Source organism: Rhincodon typus, chromosome 4 (genome assembly GCF_021869965.1).
Source record: "Rhincodon typus isolate 14 chromosome 4, sRhiTyp1.1, whole genome shotgun sequence".
In the NCBI taxonomy this organism is placed as follows: domain Eukaryota; kingdom Metazoa; phylum Chordata; class Chondrichthyes; order Orectolobiformes; family Rhincodontidae; genus Rhincodon; species Rhincodon typus.
Window position 1 is genome coordinate 80,020,649 of NC_063335.1, and position 12,741 is coordinate 80,033,389.

The 12,741-nt window shown below is 44.0% G+C and overlaps 1 long non-coding RNA gene across 15 annotated transcripts in view; it reads left to right on the top strand.

Annotated features, from left to right (window-relative positions):
* The window catches only part of LOC125482959, a 111,528-nt gene that overhangs the window by 15,164 nt on the left and 83,623 nt on the right, over positions 1-12,741 (top strand). For all 15 annotated transcript variants that reach the window (XR_007261965.1, XR_007261959.1, XR_007261954.1 and 12 more), the window contains one exon: positions 8,486-8,613. This is a non-coding gene — a long non-coding RNA (uncharacterized LOC125482959). The remainder of the gene's footprint in view (positions 1-8,485; positions 8,614-12,741) is intronic.

Sequence of the window (12,741 nt, forward strand, 5' to 3'; positions counted from 1 at the left end):
CATTAATGCAATTGCCTCCTGAAAGGCCTCACATTGTTGATGAGTTCATTTGCTCAGAAAGAGAAAGCCACTGACTCCAACCCCTCCCAGTGTGATGGCAGCCATTTTTCATTTCTATTGTGCAGTTGTAATTTGAACAAGGATGAAAGCCAACACAGGACATGCTTCACAGAGTGACTTCCCAAACCTCTGTGTCCCTTTCTTCCTTACACTCCCTGTCAGATATGATCTTCCACACATTCCGACCCAACTCTTTCATTTAAGTCTTTATCTCCAAACATTTCTCTCTGAGCCCCGAGTTTATAGATGCATTGTTCCCCCGTTGAAGCCCAGGTAACAGTGACCATTGATAATATTCCCCTCTTGCAATAACCCATGCTCGTAAAGTACCATAATCTCCTAACTTATATGTTACTTTCACTATTATTGACCCTTCTGCAGGCCATTATGCTGCCTCTGTTGCCACAATTTACCTCCCCAATGTCTTTTCCACAGCAGCAGCCCCTGCTAACTGGCCTTAACTTTCAATGAACAAACTCCCAAGGCCGACGATGGTACATACCCCTAACCAAATTGGAAAGACAGTCCTGACTGATGAGTGACCATACTGGTGACTGTATCAGTGCATTTCCTCAACTGATGTTCCATGAATCCCCAGACTGATTGCACTGGATCTGCAGGACTGAAATGATATGGAACCCGTGACATAAACTACCTGACTGCTGTGGTTGGTTGGCTCGCCGAGCTGGTTCGTTAGTTCGCAGATATTTCACTAACCTGCTGGGTAACATCATCAGTGCAGCCTCCGATGAAGTGCTGTTGTGTTTTCCCACCTGATGTTTAAATTCTGGGGTCCGCTGGATTTGGTTACCTCATTTCCAGTTTTTCTTCACAGTGGTGTATATATAGGGTCTAATTCTACGTGTTTATTGATGGCCTTCTTGGTGGAGAACCAAGCCTCTAGAAATTCCTGTGCTTGTCTCTGCTTGGCCTAGGATCCTGATGTTGTCCCAATTGAACTAATGGTTCTCCTTATCTGTGTAAATGGAGACAAGTCAGTACTGGTCATGTCTTTTCGTTGCTAGTTGGTGTTCATGTATTCTTGTGGCCAGTTTCCTTCCTGTCCGTCCAATGTAATGTTTGTCGCAGACTTTGCATGGAATCTTGTTTGTGATATACAAGGTTCCATGCAAAGATTACCCACTCTGATCTTTGTGTTGGGAGTTGTCATTATTTTCGCTCTGCTGTGAGGGAGAACAGGAAACCGCATGTAAATGAGGCAAAATTAATACAATGTCAATGCATGCAAATAGGCTTCTCACTGCTCACTCGTCATATTATCAGCTCGCTGTTCAAATTATGGTTAGAAAATCAGATGATTTTTTCTTGACATCAAGAATCTCGTTTTTTTGATATTACTGTATTTTCCAAACTGACTCATCATTGCCCATGTCATCCAGGGGTTAGGAAAATAAAGACCATCTGGTGTTAGCAACTTGTCAGCCTTTTTTTTTCTCTATTCATTTTTTGTGGGATGTGGGCATCGCTGGCTGGCCAGCATTTCTTGCCCAGCCCTAGTTGCCCTTGAGAAGGTGGTGGTGAGCTGCCTTCTTGAACAGCTGCATTCCTCCTGCTATAGGTGACCCACAATGCTATTAGGGAGGGAATTCCAGGATTTTGACCCAGTGACAGTGAAGGAACGGTGATATATTTCCAAGTCAGGATGTTGAGTAACTTGGATAGAACTTGGAGGTGGTGGTGTTCCCATATATCTGCTGCCCTTGTCCTTCTAGATGGAAGTGGTTTTGGGTTTGGAAGGTGCTGTCTGAGGATCTTTGGTGAATTTCTGCAGTAAATATTGTAGATAGTACACACTGCTGCTACTGAGAGTTGGTGGTGGAGGGAGTGAATGCTTGTGGATGCAGTGCCAATCAAGCGAGCTGCTTTGTCCTGGATGGTGGCAAGCTTCTTGAGTGTTGTTGGGGCTGCACTCATCCAGGCAAGTGGGGAGTATTCCATCACACTCCTGACTTGTGCCTTGTAGATGGTGGACAGGCTTTGAGGAGTGAGGAGATGGGTTACTCACCGCAGTATTCCTAGCTTTTGGCCTGCTCTTGTAGCCACTCTGTTAATGTGGTGAATCCAGTTGAGTTTCTGGTTAATGGTAACCCCAAGGATGTTGATAGTGCGGGATTCAGTGATGGTAACACCATTGAATGACAAGGGACGGTGGTTAGATTGTCTCTTATTGGTGATGTTCATATCCTGGCATTTGTGTGGCGCAAATGTCACTTGCCACTTGTCAGCCCAAGCCTGGATATTGTCCAGATCTTGTTGCATGTGAATATGGACTGCTTCAGTATCTGAGGTCCAATAAATTTTCCTAGCACCTTTTCCCTGGTGATGGTGATTGTTTAATTTCATCCCTCACTTTCCTAAGTCTTCTACTGTGAAGACAGCCACAAAACACTTGTTCAAACCCTCCACAATTTTTTTGTTTTGCATTATCCATTACCCAGACTCACTGTGGAGGACCAGCACTAGTTTTGGTTACTCTTCCTATTGAAATAATTGCAGTAACTCTCACTTAGAACAAAATTTCCCCACTTGCACTTAACGTGTTTTGTAGAGTGAGATTCAAGGTGCCCAGTCCACTATGGCTTGGAACAACTTTTCTCACAATCTTCTGCTCTTAATCATATTAACTGTGCTGTTGAGTATATTTCTTGGGAAATTGTGTGGCTAGAGAGGTAGAAGTCCTTGACAGTGCTGGAACCTTTCAGCTTTTATGCCTCAAATGCCATATTTAATGCCCAGCTGCACCACCACTTTCTCAAAGGCAACTAGGATGAGTAATAAATGCTAGCCCAGCCAGCAACACCCATAACCCAGGAATGTTTTTTTCTTAGAAAGTTACAAGCCAGGAACTGGCCCCCATAATGACTATTATTACCAAACATAGTACAAAGGAAAAGATAGCTCACTCCCCAGTTCACACACAGGGACCTAGAGGTGTTGGTGGCTGGAGTGCTGGAGAGGAAGGCATTCCTTCTTCCAGCCAAATGCCTCAGAAGACCATGCCACCAGACTCAGCCAGCCCGGGCATAATTTATAGCCCAGCTCCAGGAGTAAATGAAAGAAGATAAATGATTTTCTATGCTCCAAAAGTATAGGTCACACCACCCTCTCTCTCCTCCATTGTCTAACTCAGCTACTGCACACAACTCTCACCAAGGTTTATAGACTACAATTCTCGATACTGCACTCATTATGTTTGCTCAGCCTCCTGAATAACTGCAGTCACTTTCACTTCACTGAAGACTGCTCCACATTGACTTTTCACACATTGCCATTTGCTTGAAGCACATGCAGTATGTTTGCCAAGTAAAGCTGGCAAATGTTGCAGCCCTGGTATCGATATAGCACGGTGCCAGATAGCAATGTGTCCCACTACCTAACTGATAAATAGACTGTCCAGTGCTGCTCACCATCACAAGCTGACTGCCTCTACCTCTGTGCTAAAACTCAAGGCAAGCCACTGAGGCTTGTAGCCTGTAACTAAGCACTAATGCACTTAGAAAGTAATGTGACTTTCACAGAGGCTGGCTGGCTGCGGTGAGTCAGTACTGAAGACAGTGAGTGTGCACTTAGAAAGCGATATGAAATAGACAGAGGCTGGCAGCATGCAAATAAATACAAAGTGAGTGAGTGCTAAGGAAGCAAGCTAAGAGCCATAACTTGCATCCTGCGCTATTGCATTAAATGTATAGAGATTCCTGCACACATGCATGGGTTCCTGAGCTCCAAGGTAAAGTGTTGAAGGGCTGATATGGTTTCTGAGTTGGCCATAGAGCAGGCACATTGATATGATGAGGCTGGTAGTTTGCCAATCCCAACTTGTGTATGTGAAAGATTAAAGAGGAGGGTGGCCATGTTATGAAGAAACATTTACACGTATGTTGGCATAAATATTTTGTGAACTGCAATTGCCAGGTACTCACTCTGACTTTAAGGTGGGAATTTGTGCTGTGTGCTTTCTTGGGAAAGGAGAGGGGAATTTGAAGTTGCATATAAATAAAGTGACTTGGAGTGTTAATGAGATGCAAATACATGGAAATAAGGTAGTCACTGCTCAACCCTCCGCTCCCTCCGCTCCAATCCCAACCTCACCATAAAACCCGCGGACAAGGGAGGTGCAGTTGTAGTATGGCGCACTGACCTCTACGTCGCCGAGGCCGGACGCCAACTCTCCGACACCTCCTCCTACCGCCCCCTTGATCATGACCCCACCCCTGAGCACCAAACCATCATCTCGCAAACCATCCACAACCTCATCACCTCAGGTGACCTCCCACCCATGGCCTCCAACCTCATCGTTCCCCAACCTCGCACTGCCCGCTTCTATCTCCTTCCCAAAATCCACAAACCTGAATGCCCTGGTCGACCCATTGTCTCCGCCTGCTCCTGCCCCACCGAACTGATCTCCAACTATCTCGACTCCATTTTCTCCCCCTTGGTCCAGGAACTCCCTACCTATGTCCGTGACACCACCCACGCCCTCCACCTCCTCCAGAACTTCCAATTCCCCGGTCCCCAACACCTCATCTTTACCATGGACGTCCAGTCCCTCTACACCTGCATTCCCCATGCAGATGGCCTTAAGGCCCTCCGCTTCTTCCTGTCCCGCAGGCCCGACCAGTCCCCCTCCACTGACACCCTCATCCGCTTAGCCGAACTCGTCCTCACACTCAACAACTTCTCTTTCAATTCCTCCCACTTCCTACAGACAAAGGGGGTAGCCATGGGTACCCGCATGGGCCCAAGCTACGCCTGCCTCTTTTTAGGTTACGTGGAACAATCCCTCTTCTGTACCTACACCGGCCCTAAACCCCACCTCTTCCTCCGTTACATTGATGACTGTATCGGTGCCGCCTCGTGCTCCCACGAGGAGCTCGAACAGTTCATACACTTCACTAACACCTTCCACCCCAACCTTAAATTTACCTGGACCATCTCTAACACCTCTCTCCCCTTCCTGGACCTCTCTGTCTCCATATCGGGCAACCACCTCGAAACCGATATTCATTTCAAGCCCACCGACTCCCACAGCTACCTAGAATACTCCTCCTCCCACCCACCTTCCTGCAAAAATGCTATCCCCTATTCCCAATTCCTTCGCCTCCGCCGCATCTGCTCCCAGGATGAGGCATTCCACTCCCGTACATCTCAGTTGTCCTCGTTTTTCAAGGACCGTAACTTCCCCTCCTCGGTGGTCGAGAACGCCCTCAACCGTGTCTCCCACATCTCCCGCACCTCATCCCTCACACCCCGTCCACGCAATAAAAACCAAAAAAGAATCCCCCTCGTCCTCACGTACCACCCCACCAACCTCCGGATCCAACGCATCATCCTCCGACACTTCCGCCATCTGCAATCCGACCCCACCACCAAAGACATCTTTCCCTCCCCACCTTTATCTGCTTTCCGGAGGGACAACTCTCTCCGTGACTCCCTTGTCCGCCCCACACTCCCCTCCAGCTCCACCACACCCGGCACTTTTCCCTGCAACCGCAGGAAGTGCTACACCTGCCCCCATACCTCCTCCCTCACCCCCATCCCAGGCCCCAAGAAGACTTTCCACATCAAGCAGATGTTCACCTGCACATCTGCCAATGTGGTATACTGCATCCGCTGTACCCGGTGTGGCTTCCTCTACATCGGGGAAACCAAGCGGAGACTCGGGGACCGCTTTGCAGAACGGTTCGCTCGGTTCGCAACAAACAACTGCACCTCCCAGTCGCGAACCATTTCAACTCCCCCTCCCATTCCTCAGACGACATGTCCATCCTGGGCCTCCTGCAGTGCCACAACGATGCCACCCGAAGGTTGCAGGAACAGCAACTCATATTCCGCTTGGGAACCCTGCAGCCCAATGGTATCAATGTGGATTTCACAAGTTTCAAAATCTCCCCTCCCCCTACCGCATCCCAAAACCAGTCCAGCTCGTCCCTGCCTCCCTAACCTGTTCTTCCTCCCACCTATCCCCTCCTCCCACCTCAAGCCGCACCTCCATCTCCTACCGACCAACCTCATCCCGCCCCCTTGACCTGTCCGTCCTCCCTGGACTGACCTATCCCCTTCCTAACTCCCTACCTACACTCACCTTTCCTGGCCCCATCCCCGCCTCTTCGACCTGTTTGTTTCCTCTCCACCTATCCTCTCCTCTATCCCTCTTCTATCCGCCTCCCACTCTCTCCCTATTTATTTCAAAACCCCCTTCCCCTCCCCCTTTTCTGATGAAGGGTCTAGGCCCGAAACGTCAGCCTCTCTGCTCCTATGATGCTGCTTGGCCTGCTGTGTTCATCCAGCCCTGCACCTTGTTGTCTCGGATTCTCCAGCATCTGCAGTTCCTACTATCTCTGGCAAAATTCCCAAGTTGCCATTTTCAACTTGAAGGGAAAAGTGCGAAAAGTTTTCTCACATTGAGAGTCCAATTTTTCATTTCCATCATGTTTTCTTACCTCACTCACTCCACTCAGGGGAGAGGAAAATTCCATCCTGCTTTTATGTTGCTGAGTAGCTTCCTCTAAAACTCTGCTTTACATTTTTTTTATCATCTTTTTAGTGACACTTTGCTGGTTCTTAAAATCTGTCTAATTTTCTGACCAACCATTAGTGTTAAATCTCCTTATTTAGATGATGCATACTCCCCAAAGAGCCTTTCTTTCTCGTAGGGATATATTTTTGCTGAGAGTAATTAAATGTCTCTTCAAAAGCTTGTCACTGAAAATCTGCTCCCTTAGATTTTAAACTAGTTTCCCAGTCCACCTTGGCCAGCTCTGCCTTCATACCATCATGTCAAGTGACCTCAACATCTAAATTTTTCCTGCACATTTGTTAAGATAGAAAGCTGAATGTTAATTAGGTCAGTTGGACTATTAGCAAAGAGTTTAACAAGCAATAATTCCCCTTAATTGGCAACTCACCACTGCCTAACAAGGAACTCAAAGTGCCATAGTATCCTATCGTTTACTCCCTACCCCACCCACCTCCCTATTTTCTGCATATAAAGTGATGTTTTCCCAGCTGCCATTAGTCCTGAGGAAGGGTCACTGGGCCTGAAATGTTAACTCTGTTTTCTCCTTTACAGCTGCTGAGCTTTTCCAGCAACTTTGTTTTTGTTCCTGATTTACAGCATCCACAGTTCTTTTGGTTTTTAACTCAAAGTGCCACTTGGGAAAAGCATTAAAGGTGCTTTTCCTTTTCTAGGGGTGAAGTTGCCCCTGATATTGAGATTGGCCTTGCTGGATTTCTTGTCTGATTCTGTCACAAATCTTGCCATAGTGCACATTGCTGAGACCATCTACCTTGTCTCTTCATGCCCCACCCTGTTGCTGACTATACTATGCCCTACTATACACCAAGTTACTACTCCTGCCTGAAGAGCTTTTTGTATCAGGGTGCCCTTCTTAGCTAGCCCATCAAACTCTGCAACTTCCACTTTGAGTTAAATATTCTTAAGAATGACAAACCTGTTGTGCTGTGCTCCACTATCCAAGTTTATGTTCAGTTATTCAAAGTCCCCATTTTAACTGCTCTATATTTGACTAATTTCTCTGTTGTTTCTGTGCAAATTTGTTCCTCTATATCTTTCCCACTAGTGGCTTCCATTAGAGTACAATGAGCAATGTAATTGTACCTTTTTGATTCCTTAAATCTAGCCAAATGTATTCTATTCTTGACAAATCTGAGACATCCTCCCTCTTCAATGGTGCAATATTCTGCTTAATTAATACTTTCACTTTCCACCTTTCTTTCCATAGCAAATTCTTTCAAAGAATCTTTATTACCTAGTCCCACCCTTCTCTGTTTTAGGTCTCTGCTACAGCCACATTATATCTCCATGAATCTGCAACTCATAAATTTTACATACCATACCCCACACATTCATGTATATGCACTGTAATTCTAAATTAAATTTTGTTACTTTTTCTCTAATGCCAAACCCACCTCATTCCTTGCTACTTTCTATACTTCTGACTCTTGCTATTTCTCCAATATTCTTTTTCACTTGGTATCTCTGTCAAGTGTTACCTCCTAATCCCCACACTACTGCCAAGTTACTTTAATCCATCCCCACTAGCACTAACTAATTGCCCCACAAAGAAATTGTTCCTGGCTCTGTCTAGTTGAAACTCATCCAGGCTGTTCAGATTCCATCTTCCCCCAGAAATGATCCCAAATTACCAAGAATCTAAATCTTTTTTAAAGAGTTTTAAAAGTTTCCTAGGTCCTTAGCCTAATTTTCTGACTTTAATGAATGGGAAACAAAGTTACAAAACTCACCGGATTTCTCACCAGACTTTCACACATCCTTAGAACACAGGATGTTCATCTATATTTTTTTTTGTGCTTTTGTTCTAATTTTTTTTAAAATGGCTGCATGTTCCAGGTTCAACCACAATATATTATCCTTCTGTTTCAGGGTCCTCTTAATCTTTGGCTGAAAGGTTAGCATATAAAGTGACCAGCCCTTGGGGATTTGAAGATATGATGCGTTAGGGAACTGTTCTTCCATCTCTGATCCTGGGGAAGAATCTAAAATGAAAAAATGTAAGTGTCCTCTCTTTGATCTGTCTAAATGAAAAGCAGTTGAACAGCCTTATCTGAACTCAAAATGCAAACTAGTCTTATCAATCAACATCTCCTGTACTTTGATAGTTTACTTAGAGAGACTATGAAGTTGGCTGGTTTGGAAGTGGTAATGTGAAGCCCTCTTCTGATTTTGAGTATTATTTTAAAAATGGGAAGCATTATTGTAAGAGAAATATGCTGAATTTTTTTAAGGTTCTTTCCTCTATTTTCGTGGACCAGCTTATGTTCTTCAAATCTAACTCTGTTCTGAAAGTTCAGTGTAAATACTAAAATATCAGTGTATTATATAATTGTCATGGTTGTCAGCAAAGTCAGCTGAAAATTGCATTTTAATGAGCTTATTCAACAATGTCAATTAAATAGCTCTCAAGTGTACATTTGGGTATATAAAGTGCATCAGCAACTTGCATTAACTTAATTTTGCACTTCACCTCATTCCTAAATTCATCTTTGGAAATGTGCTAATTGCTGCAACGTGGCATTGTGTGGAAAAGAAATGTCCAGGAGCCCAGACAAACACTATTGTATCTAGGGTTTTATATTTTAATAGCTGGTATACCATAGAATCATCTATACCATGCTGACAGTTATAAGTTCTGTTATTTTCCAACATGGTGGAAATACATAGGAAGGAATATTCCCTTCCAATGGACAATGTGAGTGTTGGCAAAAATAGATGGGGAAATAGGATAAGATTGGCAACAGTGAAATTCAGAAAAAGTCCCAATTTCCAACCAAGTCCTGAACACTAAGATGAGGTTCTTACTCGTGAGTGGTGAAAGGCCTATTTACATACATTAGTATATACATTAACAAATTATTAATTAAGCTCAGTTTATTTGTATGCAGTTTCCCTATCTGCTAGCTGCCAGCTAGAAACTATACGGTGGTACTATATGGTCATTTTATTTTTCTGTAGTTTTGATTGTGGACTGAAATGGAGAAGTAAGTTGTTTAAAGGCTAAGGATTGTTGAAGGATTGCTGCACTTTAAAAAAAAAAAAAATAGCAGTTACCTGACAACCATTGTGAGTGCTGTTTACAAAGCTGTTTGCGAAAGCAGTGGGGCAGGTCTAGCCACAGTCAAACTGAGACCAGGGGGCTGTTTGCGAATGGTGCTTCAGTCAGCAATAAGTAGCTGATTGGCCTGTAATACAGTAACCAGTTATCGATGACAAAGGCCTTCTGTCTGTCAGCATTATGTGTTTGGCTTCCAGGTAGATGAACAACTTTGGGAGTGTGAATGTTTAGGGCAGAAGCCATCAGACTTCCAGAAGGGAAAAGGATGTTTTAGCTGAGTAGTAAAATGCATTTCAAGCCTGAAGATAGCCAGTTTATTTCTACTCATTAGTTGCTGTAAATTGTGGGTTTTTTTAACCAATGTGTAAACTAGTGGCCATCCTATGCTTTCTGCAGCAAGTGAATGTATCTGGACCATCTCAGTGAATCCCTGGGATAGTAACAATGAACAGCCTTTCAATCTTTCCCTTCACACACAACACCCAGGCTTTTCTTTTGTGCCGTGTGTGTGTGATGGGAGTTTTAGCTTGTAGAGTTGTGTTGATGGCCCTCCATATTGGACACCAATCAGCAGGGTCAATAGGCAGGCCGTGCACGAACCACCTCCCTGTGCCAACCATCCATGCATGTTAGCATCCAACACACACCAGACTCATCCCACCCTCATGGCACATCTTCAGTCTATGTACAATATGGTTCTGTACTTTAATACTGCGCTATGGGGTGCACTGGCATTTATCATTGCAGTGGTGCTGCCAGGACCCTGTACACACAGGTAGGTACCTACCTAATGGATTAGATCAGTGAGAATCTCAGACCTCCTCACTTAGTTTCTTAACACTCACTCAATCTGCACCTACTTCAATACTTACGGCATCTCTGCTTTGACTTTTGCACCTTACTCTCTCAGCTAAATCTTAAAGCTCACAATAATTCTGTCTTGTGTTGCCGTTTAGTCCAGACACAAAGCCAGTTAGCTTGTTACGATTGTCAGTAGTCATCTGTCGAAAGGTGAACAGTTTGTTGTACGGCATAGCGTTGTGGTAATATCACACCTGAACCATGTGTCAGCAGCTTAGAGGCAGTCACCCTGTCTGTGGATTGCGCAGCTTTTCAGCCAGAGGGCAAAACAGTTGGTCATTGTGGAGGGGAATGAGAGCTATTGAGTTGAGATGCTGCCTGCAATAGTGAGGTTGATAGTCCATGGCATTGGTGGTGCTTGTGTGCAGTGGCAGCATTCAAATAAGTGTGAGGTAGTAGAGAGAAATGATGGCACTTAGCACTGTAAAGTATAGAAAGTTATCGACCTCAGTCCAGCACTGCTGTGCATTTATGTCAAAATGCAAATCTTTGTTGTTTAAAACAAATATTCAGAAGCCATGATTTACATTTGACCCTCTGATTCTCTTGATTTCTATTTAACACGTTAAATAAAATGTAACAGTGCAAGCAAAACTCAAAAAGTTGCCGTTGGAACAAAATAATGTGTAACCAGTTTACTCTTATGAATTCAAAGTTGTGATATGCTGAATAAAACATTTAATGATATTGCAGTCATATTCAAGCGATTTAGATGACACAGGAAATAGTTTCTGCTTGAAAATATTAGAATGAATGTAAATTGAAATGAATAACTATGAACAAAGGAAATTATTTCATGATACGATGACCTGTCATTGGCAGTAGAAAATAATAAGCAAAAAAAACTGCAGATGTTGAAAATCCAACACTGCCCAGTAATGCTAACTAATCCATCCCCTTTAACTGTCCCCAAATTCCCCTGCAGTAGGAAGTGCTGTCAGTGTGAAATGGTTCTAGTGGGATGGAAGTGGAGGATTTAATTGGTGTATGGGGTGAGGACAGTCTATTGAAACACATTGTTGATGCAGCATTTTGCAGAACTGCGGTCGATTTGCTTTTTCCCTTCACCTAGATTTGCTGGGTTGCGTCAGCTCTGCCTTGCCATCTTTTTTCTTTCATTTCTCTCTGCCTTTTGCACATTGCATCAGCTATTTGCACAATCCATGTACCTCGTAGTTACCTTTTATTTCTTTGCCTTCCTGTGATATGCATTTTACTGTCTCATGCTAATATTACTTCTGCTTTTAACCATCAGATGTTTCCAACTTAAATAACTATCCCTTTTCATGTGTATGTGTGCTTGTGTTGATCCTTTTACTTTCCTTCCTATATTGATATCACAGAATCAGACAACAGTTGCAGAGAAGAAGCAGGTCATTTGGCTAATGTCTGTACTAGCTCTGAACATTTTTGACTTCTTTTCAATCTCCTGTCTTTTCTGCATAGCCTTGCACATCACTTCTATTTAAATTATCATCTAATGCCCACTTGAGTGTCTCATTTGAAACTGCCTCTATCACAGAATTGTTCTGGAGCATAAGGAGGCCATTTGGCCCATGTCTGTACTGGGTGTTGAGCATTTTAACATCAATTTCCTGCCTTTACCCCATAAAATACATAGATCCCGAACAATGTGCTGATTAAGCAAGTTTCCAGCATTTTCTGTTCTTGATATTTAAAGAAAATATGTTGTTTACTTCAGTGAACTGCCTAAAAGTCATTTCGTCAGGCATTGTTTTCCTTCTCTCTGCTCACAAGGTTATAGAGTCATACAGTCAGAGTCTTAGAGACATACAACATGGAAACAGACCCTTCGGTCCAATTCGTCCATGCTGACCAGATATTCTAAATTAATCTAGTCCCATTTGCCAGCATTTCGTCCATATCCCTTTAAACCCTTCCCATTCATGTACCCATTCAGATGTCTTTTAAATGTTGTAATTGTACCAGCCTCCCTCACTTCCTCTGGCAGCTCATTCCATACATGCATCAGCGTCTGCGTGAAAAGGTAGGCCTTGGGTCCCTTTTAAATCTTGCCTCTCTCACCTTAAACCTAACCTTTCTAGTTTTGGATTCCCCCTACCCTGGGAAAAAGACCTTGGCTATTCACAATATCCAAGCCCCTCACGAACTTATACCCCCCCCACCTCCGATGCTCCAGGGAAAAGAGCCCACGTCTATTCAGTCTCTTCCCATAGATCAAACC